We start from the raw sequence: 22,686 nt of genomic DNA on the forward strand, positions 1-22,686 counted from the left end.
TGCCCACCAAATTACATGCCCTAACCCATCCCCTAAGCGTTTTAGCCAATTGAGAAAGACTGTGAACCTCTGACCTGGACAAATCCCAAGTGAGGGGCAGGTATAACTGCATCAGGGATGTAAGGAGAAGCCACTCCTGAACATTTTGTGTCTGCTCAGCTGGAGTGAATATGTGCTTGCACACTTTTGGTCAAAAAAAATTGCCTTGTCAAGATTTTCTGTCTCTCATGTGTCTGTTTTTGGCACTGGAGTGTCTTTAATTCCAACAAAGTCTAATTACATCTATAGGTTTATTGAGTACCTGAAGTCTCTGAGGATCTGAATTTGTTTTGAAGCATTTTTCCTATTTTTCAGATTAGATAATATTTATTATCTATGATTAAGCTCATTAATCCTTGTTTCCAGGAATTTTAAATCTGCTGTTAAAATCATTTAGTTTATTTTTAAAATTTTAGATGTTGAATTTGTTAGTTTTAGATTTTTTTATTTGGTTATTTTACACAGATTTCATCTGTTAGTTTACAATTCCTATCTGGTCTTGTATTCAAGATTCAATCAATTTGAATCTTTGCATGTATTTTTAATAATTGTCTCAAATTATTTTCTACTAGACATCCAATTCTAAACAAGGTAAGATGAGGAGAGCTAGATATACACTGCAGTTTGAGACAAATAAAGAAATAAACTGACAAATATGTATATTTCAAAAGAATGGTTTTCCAAACACTGGACAAAAGGAAAACAATAATAGCTTAAACTTCCTTTATGAAAGAAACATTACACAATTAAGCCTGACTGAATACTGGTATATGAAGAAGTGAAAATCCCCTATAAACTCTGAGAATGGTCTCTGAACCAAGGTTCCTCCAAATAAAACAGTCATCTGACACCTGAGATACCTGATCCTATCACTGACCTATCCTATCCCATCCTGTAGAAGCTCTGCCAGATGCTGCCTCAATATCACAAGCTTTCTAATACTCCTAAGCCTCACCTTTGACACTAATTGAATCAAAAGAAAAAAGTAGCCACTGGGGAAACTGGTTAACTAGCCCAACCCCAAACCCCTGAACATAAAAATTGACAGCCACATGTAATGTATATGATATAAACTCAAAAGAATCCAAGCCAAAAAGTCCATATGAACACAGGGAATTTAGTGAGAAATCAATAATAGAAAGATATTTTCAAAATTTCTAATTATTTAGCCTACATGTATTAGTTTGGTAGGCTGCCATACAAAGTAGCAAAGATAGGTTTCTTAAAGTTTCACACCATTCTAGAGGCTAGAAGTCTAAGATCAAGGGGTTTGCATGTTTGCAGTCATCTGAGGTATCTGTCTTTGACCAGTAGATGGTGTCTTCTCACTGAGTCCTCCCATGGTCTCCGCCTTGTGCACAGCCTCCAGGGAGTATGTGCAAACAAATTTCATCTTTTATGAAAGAACAAGAATCACATTCGATTTGAACCCACCTGTCTGATATTATTAACCACATCAATTGGTTAAAGATCATTACCTCTTTAAGTCTTTACTCCAAGTAAAAGTTACATTCTGGGGTCATAGTGTTTAGGGATTTAATATAAAAATTTTAGAAAGACACAATTCAATCTAAGGTAGTTATACTTTCAAGAAGAAATCAAAAAGGAAATTTAATGAGTTTGAACTGAATGGAAATGAAATCAAAATACATCAAAATTCTTAAGAAATAACTACCTCAATACATAGGAAGGGACTTACAGTGCTAAAATCCTATATTAGAAAAGAAGAAAGTTGACAAACTCAACTTCTACCTTAAGATGGTAGAGAAGGAAGAATAAAAGAAACCCCAAGTAACGAAACAATAAAATTGAAAATGTTAAGAAACACAGTGGCAATAAAAAAAAAAAATAATGAAGAAAATCAATTTGGAAAATAAAGTCTGTGCTTTGTAAAGATTGAAACAATTCATAAACTTCTAGCCAGACCAAATAAAGGAGAAAAGACATAAATAACCAATATCAGTGGTTCAATACAAATAGTTCATTGTTTTCTAATTCATTGTTCACATTGGCTTTATAGATTTTAACCACCAAAATCAATTATATTTTTACTAAATGGGTATTATCCCACTCACAAAAGCTGAATACAAAAAGCAAAAATACAAAAATTGGATAAATGATTTGAATAGACCCAGATGGCAAATAAGTATATTAAAACATGATCAATGTTATTAATCATCCCATAAATGAAAAAAATCATAATTACCTATTAATATTTATATATTAGAATGACTAAAATGAAATAGTATCTATGAAGGTGTTGGTAAGTTTTTGGAGCTACTGAAATCTCATATACTGTTAATCAGAATTAAAATGAGATAAGCTCTTTTAAATCTTTTAACATGTTCTTAGTTAAAACTTCATATATCATATGTCTCAGTCATTCTATTCTATATATTAATCTAAAAGATAGCAAAGCATATGTTTATGTAATAATTTGTGTATAATGCCTATGGGAGCTTCATTTGTAATAGGCAAAAGGTGGAACCAACTCATATGTCCATCAGTAGGTAAACAAATTGTGGTTGATGTAAATATATATGCAACAGAATGTTTGTCATAAATAAAAATGAATGAATTTAACATAACAAGATTAAAAATGATTCTCAAATTATGATGAGTTAAAGAAACCAGAACAATAGTAACAACAAAAATAGTTGATGTGCAATAACATTTTCACAAAACTCTAAATTATATAACTATATACTGGTAACAAAGAAGACTGGTGATGTCCTGTGGATGAGGATTTGGGAGAGGCAAGAGAGTAGACTGCAAAGTGGTACAAGGTTGTATCAAAGCATCCAGCTGTATATTTTATGATATGCAATTTAGTTTTCAATTATACCAAATTCAATAGAGCTGTTAAAAATAATTTGATGAGGTAAAGAAGACACATAGAAAAAAAGTACTATCCATATGATCTCATTTATTTACAATTTAAGAGAAACAATGGTCACTTGTGGTAGGGCATTGGGCTAGGAATTAATGGGAAACAGTGTGAGACAATTTATGGAGTGATTGCTCTGTTCTATATCTATCATATTTTTATTTAGTTTTCACATTGATTAAACTCAATGATTAGTAAATTTAAACATTCTGGATTTTATTTGTACTTTTCTAACAAAAAAGTCATAAGGAAATAACCAAATAGAGTTTATGGTAAGCACATGAGACTATATAGGGGTTGTATGTTGACATAGTATCTGTAACTTTGAGTTCCATTACAAACATAAGATGGGTTGATGGATGGCTACAAGGACTGATGGGTAGGTTTGAAACAAATGGAAACAGTAATTATTCAACTGAATGGTGACAGTGTGGGAGGTAACCGCATAGTTCTTTCCAATGTTTTGAATGTTTAGAAATTTTTAAAGTAAAATGTTATATAAAACCTTATAGTATGTACTTGCTTACCAGAATGTCAAATCAGTACACAATCTGAGGCAATTTGAAATCTCAAAGACAGCTTATTGAGAACATAAGTTGAACATAAGTGAAGACACATTTTCTAATAAAATTGAACATATGAAGTATGGTACAACCTCAACTATACATACATAGACCAAAGAAATTTATAAAAGTTATTATAAGACTTTTGTCATGGTAGTACTAGTCACAATATCTTTAAACTTAAAACAATCAAAATTTCTACCTATTTTTGAAAAGATACAGAAACCGTGGTTTCTTCATTTAAAACACTATTATACATCCGTGAAGTAGGACAGACTATACCTACACAAAAAGAAAACTGAATTACACAAACATAATTATTGACAAAAAAAGAACCAAATTTAAGGTTAAGCAAATGTATGATTCCATTAGTATGAAGTTAAAAAAAAAATAGACAAAGCTAGTCTGAGCCTTTAGAAATAGGCATTGATTACTTTTGTGAAGGAGGAAGGATGTGATGTTTGGTTGGAGCAAAAAGGCATGTTTGTGGGGCAATGCTTTAGTTCTTGATCTTAGTGGTTACACAGATGTGTTCTTTTATGTTAATTCCTTGAGATGAATTATTTTTACATGTGCTTTTTTTGCATACGGAATATAAAAAAAGTGATATTGCACAGCATTTAAGGTTATATTCATCAACTAGATGAAAAACAGTACCTTTAAGCACAGCATTACATAATACCTTAAAATGTGGCAGCAATCTGTACAGGTATGAGAATTAGAGCAATTTGGTAATAAAAAGACAATAAAATTAAGACTTTTTTTCTCCAACAAAAATTTGATATTGAATGTGGCATGGAATACCAGTTTATAATCCCAGCATTCTGGAAACTGAAGCATGAATTAAAAGTTCAAATTCAGCCTGGTCTGCATGCACAGACCCTGTTTCAACAAACAAACAAAAATTCCACGCAACTGATATTGAATAAATAAGAAAAAGGAGAAATCAATTGTTATTTTGTTCTGAGTAACAAGTTGGTCAACAAGAGTGACAAAACTAAGTCTTGTGCAATAGTAGGTACATGACTAAAAACCAATCTAAGAAGGTTCGATGTGATAACAACATAGGAACTGTAAATAATTCTTACCACTAACACATACAGAATATGAAAATGAATTCAGGAAATGCTAATCACACAAATAGTGGGGTTGTCCCACAGGACAATGTAGTAAATTTTCCCACACAGATTATAAGAATATGCCAATCTTTGGTTGGAAGACCTGAAGCTGATTAAAATGCAGCAACTTTGCTGAAAAGCAAATGTTGAAAACATTAATGGTAATGACAGTAACAGCTATGTGGTAATTTTTCTTCAAGTTGTCCTGAAAGTTAGATTTTATATCTCCAAATTACAAGGCTTAGAGAAATTAAGTACCATGCCTAAAATGAAGAAACTGTATTTCTTTTTATTTATTTATTTATTTATTGATTGTTGTTCTGGGTGGGGGTACAATGTGGCATTTTTGAAAGTTCTTACAATATACCATCATACTTGAATTCACCCTCTCCACCACTCTTCTTTATCCCCCCCATTCCTAGAATAGCATCAATAGGTATCCGTTTTCTATTTATGTACATGTGCACACAGTATTTGAACCATATTCTCCCTCCTTCACCATTTCCTCACCTCCTCCCCCTTCCCATTAGCACCAACCCCCTTCCAGGCAGGATATGTTCCTGTTCCTTCCCTCCCCCACTTCTCTGATTTTGTATAAGAATAAAAGAAAAAGAAAAAAAGTGACATTTTTGCTTGAGGAAACCATATTGCTTTAAGGGTATATCTAACACTAACAACCTGACTGTATGATTTTGCATATTCTTACCTTCTATCAATATATGAAAAAAATAGTTTACATTTTTGGGGGTTTATACTATGTAGAATTTCTGTAGCTATTGACATTATAAAAATAAATTTGTGAAAAATATAATTTTATTTCATTTTGATATGCTTGCATGAGAGGGTAAAGGATCAAAAGTATTATTTTACATTGCTATATGAAAAAATTTGGTAGAAAATAGCTATTTATAAGAAACAACCATTTCATTTAAACAGACTGGCAAGCTTAATATATTATATTTACATCAAATTCACCTTCTTTTGTCATCATTTCCTATATTTAAACCTGGGCCCCATGATTAGTACTTGATGATGCTTTCACTATTTGGACTTAAATATTTTTGTTCTGTTTTTTTTTTTTTTTTCAATGACAGGCAGTATTAACATTAATGTTACACTACTGCCATCTTGTGAGTGCTCTATAATTACTAGCATTCCTTTCAAAGGTCCCTTGCCAAATTGTATAAACCAGTAGATTGTAGGGATTGGAAAGTTACTCTGATGATTGTCATAAAGATTTCAACTTCTGTAGTGCTCTGTACACTGAAGTCAAGCTTAAATAGAAAAAAGCTTTAAATAAGTTCAGTCTGAATTTCACATAGAATCATTCTTAGGTATGTATGTTACCTACATAATTTTAGATATTTGCATATAGACTTATAAATATCTATTAACCTAAAACAATACATGTTACAAAAGACTTTTTGTACATAATAAAAATCTTGAAGAAAGACTTTATAAAAGAGATTTAAATAATAATCGTTTTAGTTTTTCTGGTGACTTTGTAAATAGCTAAATGGCTTCAATGAAGAAATTCTGATCAGCTCTTTTGGTAAATTTATTGTTGGGTGTTGTATTTCATAGACTGTAGATGATGGGGGTTCTTTGGAAACCCATCCTGTGAATTGTTTGCACAACTTTCTGGTTGAGAATAGGTTTGACATCATAACTATTAAGAAACAGTCATCTAGCACCACTCCTGCCAAAAAACAGAAGTAAAGTCACTTGAAATATTTCAGCTGCATTGAATTAATATATATAGTTTTACATATCAGAATTATTGAATAATATTTATTATTACAGATTCTCAATTTGAGTGGAATTTTAATATAGTCTCAATATCTTCTACACTTGTATTATGTTTCACAAAATAATGTCTAATTCAAGTAATAATGGGTTTACATAAGTACAAAAATCTTTCTTTAATATCCATAACACAAAGTGAAGCAATGACATACATGGACATTATTTTACAAATTCACATAATTTGACAAGACAATCCAGGTAAATATGAGATGTGAATGCTTAACTTTCTTAACATTTGGTTAGAAATCCTAAATGAATGGCTAGAATTAGTAGATATTTGCTTATTGCTAAGGCCATGATATCACTTACACTAACAAGTTAACTATTTTTTATAGATAATGTTATAAACTATTTGAAAATTAAAAATCATTGGCAATTTTGCAGATTGGGCTTTACTATGAATATTGTTTGTGTCAAATACCACAGATCACTTTTAGAAAGTTGTCCTGATCCATAAATAAAGTAAAATTATGGTTTTTAGAATAAAAATTGAATTTAGTTTGTGATTAATTAAATTAACATGTTGTTCTTTAGAATAGACAATTTACTCAATAGCAAAGAACATTTATTTAATCAAATTCCAATAAGAAAAAAAGAGAAAGAAAAAAATAAAAAGTGAGGAAGAAATAAGTAAAAGGAGAGGAAAGGAGAGAAAGAGAAAAATGGAGAAAAGATATGGATCGTTAAAATTCTTAACAATGAATCTTTTACAATAGCCAGTTTTGTTGCTTACATCATGTGCATATTATGTACTTCCTATCAACATTTCACCTAAGTTCCTTTCTGGCTAAAATTCACTGAAATTGAGTTTTGCCACTTGAAACTGAAGGATTACTGACCGTGGCATACTTTTACTTGAAAGGGGAGTATTCCTGACTTTTATCCAATTTTCTATTATGAAAATTAATAGATTCTTTGTAAGAAAATAACTTAAATAGCTTCTTTGATTCATCTTAACCTAATTCTACTCCCCAATTTCCTTCTAGTGTTTTCTCTAATTGACAGAACCTTATTTACCTAAAGAAATAACTCGATGTAAATAGCTACTATCTTTAGCTATTGGATGTTTTTCTCACTATATGAAACCCCTAGCTGGTGATTTGGCCTCTAAAATTATAAACAGGCACTAAGAAAATATATGGGAGAGGTAAATCATACAAGATGGAGTTTTATTCTCATTAGAGCTCTTGAAGCTTTCTGGAAACATTTGAATTAAGCAAAAATTCTTCTTAGTGTAAATTACAGAACCTATTACTAGTCCTGTGATTGAGCAGGTCAATGAGTTTTAACTATGCTCAGCTACCTGATAACTTCCTCAAATGAAATTTTCTCTTCTTTTTGCAAAGGGCTACAAATTACTTCTAGTAATTTGGGAGGCTCATCCATTTCTATTTTTACTTTTAAAATATTTAAACCTGCCATAGGAACCCGAGCACTGCATGTCCTACAAAGAATCACAATCTCATTTACATCTTGAGTCAACCTTGACTGGCATTTGTGATAATGATCAAAATGCCTTTCTACTCTTCACCAAACTCCTTAATCAGACATTGACATTTGTTTGTTTGGAAAGCTGCACTTTATGGTATTTTAATTATCACTGTATATAATTGTCTTTTTAATTACTTGAGGGAATGTATACTGGATATGCTGTAGTCCTTTATCAAAAAAGGAAAGAAAAACATCAAAGGGTGATTATCATGTTATTCCAACAATGCAGACATGAGTTTGTAATGCAATTTACTACCTCTGTTACAGTAAAGTTTCTTGACAATCACTTACATCACTGCAAGTACTTCTGTTTTAATTTTTGTCAATGCATTTCATTGTAAGTGTTCATCATTAAACAAGTATTAAATTCTTCCATGTGATTTTTATGCTGTTGGGAAATATCAGAGTGATCACTAAACTAATTGCCTAAAATGACAATAAATAAAAATAGTCATTTATGCAAGATGCACTCTGACTTTTGAAAGATTTTCTATAATGTGATGTTAGTACTAATTACATAGATCAATAAAGATGTTAGGCTTCAATTTTTTGGATACAATTAGTGAAGCAATGATAAAAATCTAGGGAAAGTGGCAAAATTATGGTCCCAGTATAGACAAATTAAGTGATTACATATAAACCTTAATTAGAAAATCAACATTTTATTACTGTCCAAAGCTCAACACAGGAATAAAAAGCAGATAGATAAAGAACTCTGGTTTCCAGGCAGCAAGATGGCAGACTGTTGTCAGGCACCACTTTCCTGAGTCTCCACAAATCTTTCAGATTTTGGCTATAAGGTTTGATGGTCAAGTTAATATGCTAAAACAAAGGGTGGTGTCAGTACAAGGACAGACTATATTACCAACTCCTAACTAAGTGTCTAAATGCAGAAATCTGTTTCAGGCACATGGTCAAGGATGTAGACCTGCTCCATCTCACTTCCTTACTACACTGTCTGAAATTTGTTGGTTTGTTTTATTTTTTATTCTTCTCTCCAGACTTTAGTCACTTCCTCTTCATAGGAAGCACATTCTGTACAAAACAACAGCTTAAAGGCTAAGAGCTTGCCCAAGTGACAGGACAGAAGCTGACCTGTGAAGATAAACCTTGGATTAAGGTGAAAGGCTGCAAAGAGTTTTTCCAAGCAAAAGGATCCAGAAAACAGGCAAGAGGAGCTACAGTTATATCTTATAAAGTGTACTTCAATCCTAAATTAGTCAGAATAGGTAATGAAGGTTACTCCATAATAATAAAAGAAACAATACATCAAGAGGAAATAATAATTTTTAAGTTATATGTGCCTAATACCAATGCACCAGTCTTTATTAAACAAATACCACTGGTATTAAATGCACAGATAGACACTGATAGTAGGATACTTCAATACCCCATTGTAATCAAAAGATAGATCTTCCAAACAAAAAGTCAACAAAGAAACCTCAGAGTTATATGACAACTTAGATGAAATGGACTTAATAGACATCTATATAATATTTCATATAGCAGGAACACAATACACATTTTTTTAGTACTACATGGAACATTTTTTGAAAATTGATTACACTTTAAGACATTAAGCAAGTCACAACAAATATAATGGATTTGAGATAACTCCTTCTATCCTATCAGACTACAATGGAAGAAAACTAAAACTCAACAAAAGAAATTATAGGAAATATTCAAACACATTAAGACTGAACTTAATTCAAACACTTTCATAGTTGAGTGACCAATATCATTGAAGAAACAAGGGAGAAAATGAAAACACAATCCACCATACCCTATGGGATAAAACAAAGACACTGCAAAGGGGAACCTTTACAGCTATGAGTGCCTACTTAAAAAAGAAAAACAGATATCTCAAATAAATGACCTAATGTCATACCTCAAGCTCCTAGCAAAACAAAAAATAGCTAAACCCAAAATTAGCAGAAAGACAGAAATAATAAAAGCATTAAAATAGAGATCAAATGTATACAAAGTATCAATAAAACGTAAAGTTGGTTCTTTGAAAAGCTAAATAAGATTGCTAAACCCTTAGATAATCTCACTGGAAAGAGGAGGGAAAAGACCTAAATTAAAAAGAAAGCTAGAGATTAAAAAGGAGATATCAGAACAAATACCAATAAAGTTCAGAAGATAATTAGGGAATATTTCAAAAACCTACAGTGAAATAAATCTGAATATGTAGATTGAATGGATAAATTTCTAGACACTTTTTTTTGGCAGCACTGGGGTTTGAACTCAGGGCCTCACACTTGCTAGGCAGTCACTCTACCACATGCACCACCTTACCAGCCCTTCTAGGTGATTTGACCAAATAAAACTGAACTAAGAGGATATAACCAACTATACAGATCTGTAACTAGCAATGAGATTGAATTACTGAAGAAAGACAGGAAAAGATGGAAAGATCTTCCATGTTCATGGATTTTTATAATCAATACCATGAAAATGGCTATACTACCAAAAGCTTTCTATATGTTCAATGAAATCCCTATGAAAATTTCCATAACATTCTTCATGAAGACAGAAAACTCAATCCTTAAAGTTAGTATGGAAGCATACATACTGAGCAAAAAGAACAATGCTGGAGGTATCACAATACAGTCTTCGAACTATAGCACAGACCACAAAAACAAAAAAGCCCAGCATGGTACTGGCAAACAAATAAACAAACAACAACAAAAAAAACAGACACAAAGAACAATGGAACAGAATACAAGACTCACATATTAATCCATGCAACTACAAATCCTTTGGTTTTTGAGAAAGGACCTGGAAACATATGTTGGACAAAAGACAAGGTCAACAAAGGGTGTTGGAAAAACTGGAAATGTGGATGCAGAAGACTGAAGCTAGATTCTTGTCTTTCACTTGGTACTCATATCAATACAAACTGGATGACAGATCTTAATGTAAGATGTGAAACTTTGAAACTATTTCAGAAAAGAATGGAGAAAACACTGGAACATATAGAAATAGGCAGTAACTTCCTAATCAGAACTCTAATAGCTCAGCAATTAAGAGAAAGGATTGACAAATGGGACTACATAAAAGGAAAAAGCTTCTGTATAGCAAAGGAAACAGTCACTAGACTTAAGAGACCCCCTACAAAAAGGGAGAAAATCTTTGCCAGTTATATATCTGACAGCTAATTAATAGCTACTATTTACAGGTAGCTCAAAAAACTCCCAAGCAATCAAAGATCAGATAAAGAATGGGCAACAGAACCAAGCAGTCAATTTTCAAAGCACGAAGAATAAATGATCAATAAATACATGAAGAAATGCATAGCATCCTTGGCCATCAAGGAGATACAAATCAAAACCACTCTAATTAGAATTGTCATCACCAAAAACATAAACAACAAAAAAATGTTAGTGAGGATCCAGGGGGAAAAGGAACACTTATACACTGTTGGTAGAAATGTAAATTAGTGAATCTACTATGAAAAGTAGTATGGAAGTTCCCCTAAAAACTAAAAGTAAGACTACCATAGGATCCAGCATTACCACTCTTGGACATATATTTGAAGGCGTATAAAATAGTATGCAATAGAGACACACACTCATACTTATTGTAGTACTATTCTTAATTGCCAAACTATGCAAACAGGCAAGATAGTTACACCTACATCTGATGAACAGACTAATAAAATGTTAGTTTTCAAAATAGAGAGGGCCAAGATGGCAGTTAGCTGACGGACCCTGGGAACTTGACCTACATGATTTCAAACAAAAACTCCAGATTTTCGTGGCAGCAAGGATCAGGTAACCCTGCTTTTTCTGCCAACCAAGATACTTCGAAAACATGGGAGCACATAATATTCATTGACAGACCCTTGAACTAGCATTTTATAGTGCACACCAGCTGGGCACAGTCAGGCACCTGTAGGCTTACTGTTTGTTCACTGGCTGGGAACAGCTGGACGCAAGGTTAGGCAGCCCAGGTTGACCCACAACCTGGGCTGCCGCTTTCTTTCCTTTATTTCTTTTCTTTCTTAATTCTTTCCCCTCTGGGTCAGTGAATCTAAACCACAAATCAAAGAACTGCATAAAAAGACCTGCAAGCATCTAGGAAGACTTGGGCAGCCATAATATGTGCATACACAGAACCTCTAACTGCTCTCTGCCACCATTGACTTGTCTCCACTGAGTGTGTCTGTAATCTCACCAATAATATAACACAATGCAGAGAACCACAGAAAGAAAGCTGCAAGCATCTGGGAAGACCTGCACTGCCAAACATGTGTGGACACAAAACCTCTGACTGCTGCCTGACTGCACTGCCCTGTAGCTTGCCTGTTTTCACCCCAGTGATTCTGCAAACCTGTCAGGTGAGGACAATACAAAATCTGTTTTTGGAGGGAACCACATATTCCAGCACAGCTTGGAAGCCAATTGCACCCCCCTGAACAAAACTTGTGGCCAAATAAAGAGGGGGAACATTCTCCCTCTGCCTGGAGGGAGAGGGACAGAACACACAGTAGAAAAAGCCCTTCTGGGGGTGAGGTGACTCAGCAGCACTGTGGTGAAAGCTAGGAATTTCACTGCTTTGGAGAAACTGGGAGTGAGCTGAAAGCAACAGTCTTACCAAGAAAAGAGCTCATTTCTAACTTCCGGGGTTGCTCTGTGAGTGGAGGGGGCTGATGACTCCTCACTTACCAGCCCCTCATGGGAACATTTCTGAGAATCCAGCTGCACTAGAAGGCTCACCCCACTAAGGAAACCCAGGCTAAACACCCAGGCCAGAGCCCCCCAAAAGCTGTCTGATAGGGAGTGGAAACATTCATTACTACACAACCCAACATACCAACCTTAAGAAGGGACAAGGTCTTGGTTAAAGCCCCTGTAAAAAGCATCACTATCTCCATCTAAAATCAGAGGAAACAGTCCAGAACATTCATTGAACTGATATTTTTATATAAAAATATTTTTTATTTTTTGCTTTATTTTAATTTTTAACTGTTATTTTTATTTTCTTTGTTTTCTCCCATCTTATTATTACCTACTTCCCTTTTCCATTCTGGTCAAACACCAACTCGCTCAGTCCTCTATTGTTTCACTTCCCTTTCTCTCCTCCAGTTTTTTCTTTCTCTTCTCTATCTTTTCTCCTTTCCTTTGTCTTCCTTACTTTTCTCTCATACTCCTTCATCTCCCCCCCACCCTGACGTCCTCAATATGCACCACTCACTGAATAATCTATTATAACAACTTTACATGTTACCCCATCCTTCCTATCCCTTGGTAATCCCTAATAATAATACCCTCTCCCACAATGACTGAACTACACCTCAACACACACGAGGGACTTATATCCTAGAACCCCTGTGCCTCACATCCCTTCCCCTCTCACCCTATCCCGCCTTTCGCCTCATTCCTCTAGTGCCAACTCTTTAAATACCTAAGCATCTACCTCTATTCAAACAGCTGTTATCACCACAATCTCCATGGCTTATAGATAATGTCACTAAGGGGCTCTCTACATATTAGTAAATAACTGGTCCAGCATTGAATCAGTGAAATTGGTATTGCTAATTTATACCACCAGGTCAAAGAACAAAAATAGTGCATCCACCTTGCTAATAACTAAGCCAGTCATAGACAGTAATCAAAACCTCCAAATAGCTACTCAATAACATAGAGGCACAGCACATCATAGAAACATGGGGAGAAGAAGGCAGGAAATACAACACCTCAAAAGACTAACAAATAAATAGAGGATTCAGTGGCAAATGAAGAAAGTGAACACACACTTGCTGACTCCAGTAGAATAATGATAAGTATTTCTAATTAGTCCAATGAGGTCCATAAAGACATTCTCAAAGAAGAACTCAAAAATGAGCTCATACAAATACTCATGAAGGAATTTGAAGAGAAGCTCAAGGAGAACATAAAAAAAACAAAGAAAATCAAGAAAGCATGAACAAAAAATTTGAGAAGACATGGGAACAACTAAATGAACTCAGAGAGGACTTCAACAAACACTCCTTATACTTTTCCAAGAAATTGAAAGAGAAGGAATCCTGGCCAACTCATTCTATGAAGGCTGTGAGGGGTGGTGGGGTGGGAAGGTTTGGCACTGGTAGGAGGGAAAGAATTGGTGGATGAATACAATGTAATTAATGTGTACACATGTTTGTAAAATGATACCTGTTAAAACTGTTCCAGGGATGGCAGAAGGGGGGATGAAGGACAGCAGTAGAGGGGGTGAATTCAAGTATGATATATATGATGCATTGTAAGAAACTTTGTAAATGTACTCCCACCCAGCACAACAATAAAGGAATATCTATATATATAGATATATACATACATATATATATACATACATAAAGGAATATCTATATATATAGATATATACATACATATATATATACATACATACATACATACATATATATACATATAAAAATGTACATGTATATAATAGAATACTATTCAGCCACAAATAAGAATGAGATTCATCATTTACAGGTAAATGGATGGAACTGGGAAACATCATTTTAAGCACAGAATTATAGATACTAAGGTTGCATGTTTTCCTTCATATATGGAAGATGGGTCCAAAAGATATGTACACCCCCCCACATATGTCATGTTAGCAATAGTAGGACTGCTTGAAAGTACTAGGGGAGGAAGGGATAGGAATAGGGAATGGTAGAGACATTGAAATATTTTACATCTGTATAAAAAGAATGCATTATGAAATGCACTGAAAACTGTTAAATAGAGGTGGGAGGGAAAGGAAAGAGTAAGGGAGGGTAATACAGCTGGTCAATCTGACTAAAGTACAATGTATTTTCAGGTGACATACCATGGTAAGACCACCTTTGAACAATCAATATACATTTTAAAAAAATGAATGGGAACATAAAACAGGTTCTGTTAGGAGGTGGTAGTGGTGAGCAGGGGAGAGTAAAGGAAGATGAAAATGGTTGAGGTACTTTATATACTGGTATGAAAACAGAATGATGAAACCTGTTGAAGTAATTTTAAGTAGGTGGGGGGGGATGGAGAAAAATGATGAATCTAATCAAAGTACATTATAAGCACATATAGAAATATCACAATGAAATCTTCTATACAACAAATATAGCCTCATAAAAATGTTTTAAAATGAATTGTTTCCATTGAGATCATATTATTGACTTTTTTTAATCTATAGCACTCCATTTAAATTTATGTATTTAAGAATAAGAGCTTCACACACAAACAGAAAATGTGGCAAGAACATGCAAATCATTACTGAGTATTGAGACATCCTGTTAAGCCAAAATTGCAATTCACTGCAAGTGATTTCAGAGATACTGAATGCCATAGAAGTAGCTATTCTCTGAACTTGAAAATGAGCAGTAATTTTTAAGAAGGCTGTTACAAATACTGAAAGCTGTGCCATTATGGAATCATAGTGTTGTTTATACTGCAACTTACAACACTAAAAACTATAACCAGGACATGTTATCAGAAGCTTCAAATCCATTTCTGGCTTGATTCTGAAATTTCCTAGGTAAATATTGTCATCTCTGAATTCATCACTTCCTTGGGCATAGGCACTGTTATTTGGAGCCTGCACATTATGGCTTCAATGGAATTATTAATTGCAATATTTACCCTACTACATGCTTTCTTTTTCTCTTTATTTGTGGGTTTATTTTTTTAATGTTAATATAGTCACTGTAGTTTTCTCACAATTGTTTGTACAATACAATTAAACATCCTTTTATTTTAACTTAATTGTGACTTTATGTTGAAAGTGCATCACTAGTAAGGACTATTTCCTTTGAACAGTCATATGTTTTTTAAAGGACTCATTTAAAAACAAAAAAAAATTTAATATTTACCCACATATTTCCTACTTCTGGTGCTTCTTATTCTTTTTGTACATCCATGTATCTACCTATATGCATCATTTCATTTTAGTCTGAAAATTTTTCTTATTGTATCTGGTAGGGTAAATCTGTCATAGAAAAATTTTCCTAGCTTTGTTTAGCTGAAATATATGTCACTATAATTTTTGAAGGATTCTTACTGGATTTGCATTATAAGTTGAGTACATTTCTTCTTTTTTTCCTCCATATTTTAAATATGTTTTTCCATTTTCTTTTCAGAAAAAGAACAGCAGACATACTTATTCTAATTCTTATTACTTGTATTAATAAATATGGTATATTTATCTTTAGTGTTCCTCAATTTACTTATTTACTTACATTTTTTCTTTTTGAGGCTGGGACTATGTAGCACAGACTGGTGTTGAAATTTTGATCCTCCTGCCTCAGATTCCTGAGTGTTGGGATTACATGCCTGCTCTAACATGATCTGTTCTGCCTCCCCCAATTTATTTAGTATGTGCTTATGAACAATTTTGTATGTTTATTTTGATCACTGTACATTTTATTCTAATATTATGTCTCAGTGCATAGATGGATTCTTTATGCATGTTTGCTTCAACTCTCTTTTTGTTTTACTTTATATTTTGATTTTGAGATGTTGGATATTATCTCCAGTTCCCTGGGATAGTTCCCATTTTATTTAAATTATTTTTATTTTTCTTCATGTTCAAACTTATGTAATTCCTGTTACCAGTTTATCATATTTACTAACATTTTCTTCGCCTCAAATCTTCTGTAAGCCAAGCCAGTGAATAGTTTTCTATAGAGAAGTTATGGAAATTTCTTTGAATTTCTTTTTGTTTCCATATATTCATTGCGTTTGCACATGTATTTACTCATAATATCAATCTTTAATATTTGAGTGTACTCATGAACCCTAAATCATAATTTCTCAACTCTACAATGTTGTAAAGTAATATGCATTCAGCAAAAACCGTATAAAACATTTGGAATTTTAGTTTTTTCCCAGTGTAGTGATGTGCCATATGATACTCTTACAATGTTGGACAATGACGGCAAACTGCAGCTCTTAGCCATGAGATATCCAGGAAAGTGACAGATACTCTTGAGAGCATTACGTTGCTAAGTCATGATTTCCAGTAGGTAGGTTATTGAATGCATTTTTGACTTATCATATTTTCAACTTAATGCTGATTTATTGGGACATAGCCCCATTGTAAGTCCAGGAGCATCTGTATTTATGATAGCTTCTGTTCTTTCTTACCCCCTCCCTCCCCCTCCTTTCCTTTCTCTCTCTTTCTTTTTTTGTAGTGCTGGGGATCAAAACCATAGTCTCACACATGCTTGCAAGTACTCTCCTACTGAGCCACACTCCCAACTGTGTATTTATGATAGCTTAAAAAATCCATATCAGTTAATTCTAATACTTCGATTTTCTTTTTGTATCCACTTTTTTCATTCTGTTTTTTTCCCCCTATTTGGGGATAAATTTTTTCTGCTTTATGATATTTAAGTTTGTTATGCTTGAATTTATCATGGACAAAGTGTTGCCTGATTTTGGATTGTATTATCTTTCTTTAAAGAATTTTAAGTATTGTTCTGGCACTGGCAGTCAGTTAATTTACAGGATGCTCAATTTGATCCTGAGGTTTGTCTTTAGGCTTTTTTAAAAGTATACTATGGAGATCCTTAATTCTATTGTATAACTACATTAACATGACATTTTGCTTTGATAGCAGCCATTCTTCAAAACATGACATAGTATAATTTCAACTAAATGTAGCATAACTTACGTAGAGTTTTTCTACTTTGGCTTGGTGGAAATCAAGAGGTCCTAAAAATATATGTCCTTTACAATTTCAATCCAGCTCCTGACCTGGCATTAGCTATCTATGCCAGGGCTCAATCAGCACCAGCACAAGTAAGAATATGATTAAAACCCAAAGAGACCCTATTACATCTTTCCCATACATATTATATCTGTAGTTTCCTTCTCTCTGTCATTCTGCCATACAAATTCCAACTATATCAATAGACATGACTCAACTGCAGAGCAATTCTACTGTTCCCTATTTGGGGGTCTACGTCTTTGTGTTATGGTATGGAAAGTAGTTCTAAGAAGAAAATCAGGGTTCATGCAGTTTAGCCTATGTGTTGCTCTACTTACAAAGGTCTCAGGTTTAGTTTGTCTTTGTTCAATATTAAATACCAATTACTTCATATTTTTGTTCATCTCCAAATTGATTGTGACACAAGGACATATCCAATATTCATTACTATCACCTTTAAAATTTTCATATGAATTTCAAGTAATATCTCTTAAGTGATTTCCCTGAATTGTCCAGTTTATTTGAACTTTTGAATTAATATAAACCACTTTAGGAAGCAGAAAATTTTGCTGCTAAACATGCTAAACATGTTATTTTCATGTTCAACATCATATAGCATCATATTATGACCTTCAAGAAAAAATTCAAATACTTTATGATTCAGTTTCTTTTATAACTTGAATCTTACATCTCCTTTTAAACCTTATTTTATGTATTGTTGTAAATAAAATGTACATTTAAATCATGTCAACTAGCAAAAAACCCCAAATAATAATTACTAATCTAATTAAATGTTATAAAGGATTTAATTGAGTAAGAAAAACAAATTATCAGCAAAAGTGATGATAAAGTTATGTATGCTGGTAAACTCAGGCTGACCAGCTTCCATCCATACAGTTTGACTCCTTTAATAAGTAAAAAGTTAACAGGTAGCCATGGTGGAAATAAGGAAAAATCATCCCAGGAAGATGCAGAGAATTCCAGGGAGAAATCTTTTGAAATTTGGCAACGAAAGAGGAATTTTGGAAGAAAATAATTGAGATATCTGGTTTGGTGGCAAATTAGATTTTTGAGATGTGAGAGACAGAAAAAAACCTTAGATGATTCCTCCAGCATGCTCAATTAGATAAATAGGAAAGTCAATCAGGGTAAAAAGTACAAAAAAAAATACTTTCAAGAATATATTAAGAATCTTTTTCATTATGATTCTCAAATTTTGAGGGATTGTCAAGTAAATATTTGCCTGGAAACTAGAAGGGAGATTTAAACTGCAGATACTGTTTAGATCCTGAATGAATAGTAGGGATAGAAATTTTCCATGTTGCATGTATAAAGATAAGAAAAGGAACAAAGAATGAACCATAAGGAAAACATATCATCTATTTGGATGATGAGAAGAGTCAAGAAGCTAACTGGAAAAGAAGATAGGAAATAAAGGTGAAAAATTACAAGAGAATCATTTGGCAGGTGCAAACAAAGCTTTCAGAATAAAGCTATGGCTGTTTGTACCAGATGAGATAAATGATCAATCAGAAAGTGAAGAGAAGTATCTTTTGAACTTGGCCCTTAAAAAGTTTAGTTATCCTTTTAAGATTGGATATAGGTTATTCTTTTAAGACTTTCAGCAGAGGAGAAAGAGAATTATTATGCACTCCCAAGGGAAGGACTCTCAGTTGAATACTCAAATAATGTTTTACATGTACTGCAGTTTGACACAGAGAAGGTGAAAACAGATGTTATCAATGAAATCAAGCTTCAGTGAGAAAAGCATATTAAAACATGAGCAACAAGGACCTGGCAAAGAGGATATGACTGAGAACATATAAGAAAACTCAATTCCACAGACTTTTAACTCCACACTTATTAGAACTTTCAGTCATCATTCAGGTCCTTCTCCTTGAATGATCTGAAAATTCAGCTTCCACGACACAGCTCATTTCCTCAGTTCTATTCCTTAAAACATTATCTAGGCTGGATTAGAAAGCTAGCAGTTACTTGAACCTGGGAATTGTTCCTTCTATAATGTTAGGAGAGGTCTGAGAAGGGGGAATTTTTTCTGTCTCTTTAATTCAAGGACAAGAGTGTTTCACAACTCAGTGTTGGATTCTGTATGTACATTACTGTACAATTAAACTGCTTTTTAGAGAAAAGTATCGATAACCATAATTTTCAAATAAAAATAAGCATTACAGAGCAAAGGCTACCATATGCACATGCTTCTAGGATACATGTTAGTTTCACATTAATAATGTCCCAGTAAGAAATATGTGTCTATGTGTATGCATATACTTCTACTTATCACAAATTCTTACCAGATCTGTATTAGCTTTCAATTGCTGCTATAAAAAATTACCACAAACGTTATATTCTAAAATCACACAGACATTATCTTATAGTTCTGGAGGCCAGTGGTTTGTATGAGAAGGCAGGGCTGACTTCATTCTTGAGTCCCTAGGGTTCAATCAGTTTCCTGGTATTTTCATATTTCTAGAGGCTCCTGCATACCTTAATTTGTGACCTTACAGCACTACGATCTGTACTTTCACTATCACAACACTGATCCTTCTACTCAGCCAAATAATATTGAGTTGTCTCCTCATATCATATGGAAGATAAGATATTACTAAAATGCAAAAATTAGAATGTGAATTTTTTTGGGGAGACTGCGTTTGTTTTTGCTTACCACAGGCTAAAAAGGACAGGAATATAATCTAAAAATCTATGCTTGACCAAATGTCTGAAATACTTTTTTATTGCTTATCTTTAATCAAGTTGAGGTATTAGTCAATAAAATAAATCCTTATAAGGATCTAAAGGTTTTAGGAGTTGTCATACAAAAGACAATTCTGAAAGTATATCTGTGATAACATATAACAGTTAAAAAAGTCTATCTTTGTTCTTCCAAATGTCTTACTAAATTAATGTTTATTTTCATAATCCATTATGTTAATACTGATAAGAACCATCACATGTACACTCTTATTTTCCCAGTATATATAACTGATTTTCTTCTAGCTGGTTTGTAAAGCCCCATTGCACAGTAATAGGAATTTAATGGCAGAATGCCTCAATTAAACCCCCACTATCTGAGGATGTTCTTAACTTACCTTTCAATTGTCATTATCTGCAGATGGCAGATGTGGTTATTGGCTCAAGATTATTTTAGAGGTGAGAAGAGCGTCATTATGAAACCACAGGTGAAAAAGATAGCCATCATTCTGCTACTAAAATAATTTGGAGTAAGTGATTTTGCATCCATGTGTACTATCTTTAATGACATGATATATCAAAGTAGTTTGTTCTTCAGGCCTTCATTAGAAATCTTGCTTTCTTCCTGAAAATAAATTTTATCCTTTCTATGACTTTTTACTTTACATTTTGCAGAACTTAAGCAATGTTTTAGGTCATTAGACAGACATGCCTTCTTCCTTGTGTCTGGATTTAACTGACTCAATTTCAGATATGAACATTATTCTCAGAGTTAGCCAGAGATCAAATTCTAAGCATCTCATCTAGCCACTTCAAGCCTGGAAATGTGAGAAAAAACATGCTAATGACAAAGATTGAAATCAATTTCAAGCTTGGTGTGATAGCATAGATCTATAATCCTAGTGCTGGGGAGGCTAAGGAAGCAGGATTTAAAGTTCTAGGCTGGCCTGTATTACATAGTAAAACCCTGTCTCAAAAAAAAACAAAAAAGATCATTTCAGAGAGAAGGAATGAAATGTCAGAGAGAGAGTATGACTTTAACATAAAGAACATTTAGGGGGCCAAAATTCTTCTGATTGCAATGTTTTATTTTATCATAAATGTAAAAGTATAGATTCCATATTAAAATATTGCATAGTTGGTTGGAAAAAGAAATGATAATATGATTTTGCAGGTATGATTTATTATGACACATAAGTAAAGCATGTAAAAACTATGACTATATTTTACATTGAGAGTTGCTGTTTAACAGCTGGACCTGGGTGATCAGAGCCAAAGAAGATGGGGGGACTATCAAGTTGTACTCAATAGCCACTTTATTGAAGATCACTTCTGCTTTTTATAAGCTGTTTTTTCACAGAGAGCATTTGGTCAGAAAAAGCATGCCAAGTATTGGGTGTCAAGGTTACATTAGTACAAGGAAACACAGTTAAAATCAACTCTTTGTTATGTGTCTTTTTTTTTTTCATTCCTTTTTTTTTTCTTTTATTATTCATATGTGCATACAAGGCTTGGGTCATTTCTCCCCCCTACCCCCACCCCCTCCCTTACCACCCACTCTGCCCCCTCCCTCTCCCCCAACACCCTCAAACAGGAACAGAGAAGCAGGAGAAGCACACGGTCAGCATAACTTTCTTATTTATATCTGAAGGACACAAAGCCATCTGGGGAAACTTGAGCACTGTTAGTTTTCTGGACGTCTTGTTCTGAGACCTTTGCCTCAGTTCTTTGGAGTTTTCTCACAATGCCAGATGTCAAATCACACAAGCACGGTCCCACTGCTGGCTCCAACAATTGAGTACTTCAAAATTGTTGAGAGAGTAAACAACAAATGTGCCTACCATGAAAAATGGTGTGTGAAATTATGTTGAATGAGTCATTGCACACTGTGTACATGTAAAAAACATTTTATTATGCCCCATAAGTATATACAATTTCATGGCAATTATAAATAAGAACAATTTAGAAGAGAAAAAGAAATACTAAAAAAAGGATTGGATGACCAAATGTAAAGTAGAGTATTTCCACATATTAATCTACCTTGAATGATCCTTCTACTAGACTGTGAATTCCTTGAAGGCTGGGAAAAAGTTCTTTTCTTTTTTTGCAGTACTTGGTTTGAACTCAGGGCTTTCACCTTGAGCCTGTCCACCAGCCCTTTCTGTGATGGATATTTTTGAGATAGGGTCTCATGAATTATTTGCCAGGGCTGGCTTTGAAATGAAATCCTCCTGATTGTGAATAGCTAGGATTGCAGGTGTGAGCCGCTGACACCTGGCTAAGTTCTTTTAACCTTTGTATTTCCAGTATATATTAGAATGCCCAACACATACTTGATAATTTAGAATATAAAATGAGTGGATAATTAAGATTAGAACATTAAAAT

The sequence above is a fragment of the Castor canadensis genome, chromosome 9, assembly GCF_047511655.1.
Source record: "Castor canadensis chromosome 9, mCasCan1.hap1v2, whole genome shotgun sequence".
NCBI lineage: Eukaryota > Metazoa > Chordata > Mammalia > Rodentia > Castoridae > Castor > Castor canadensis.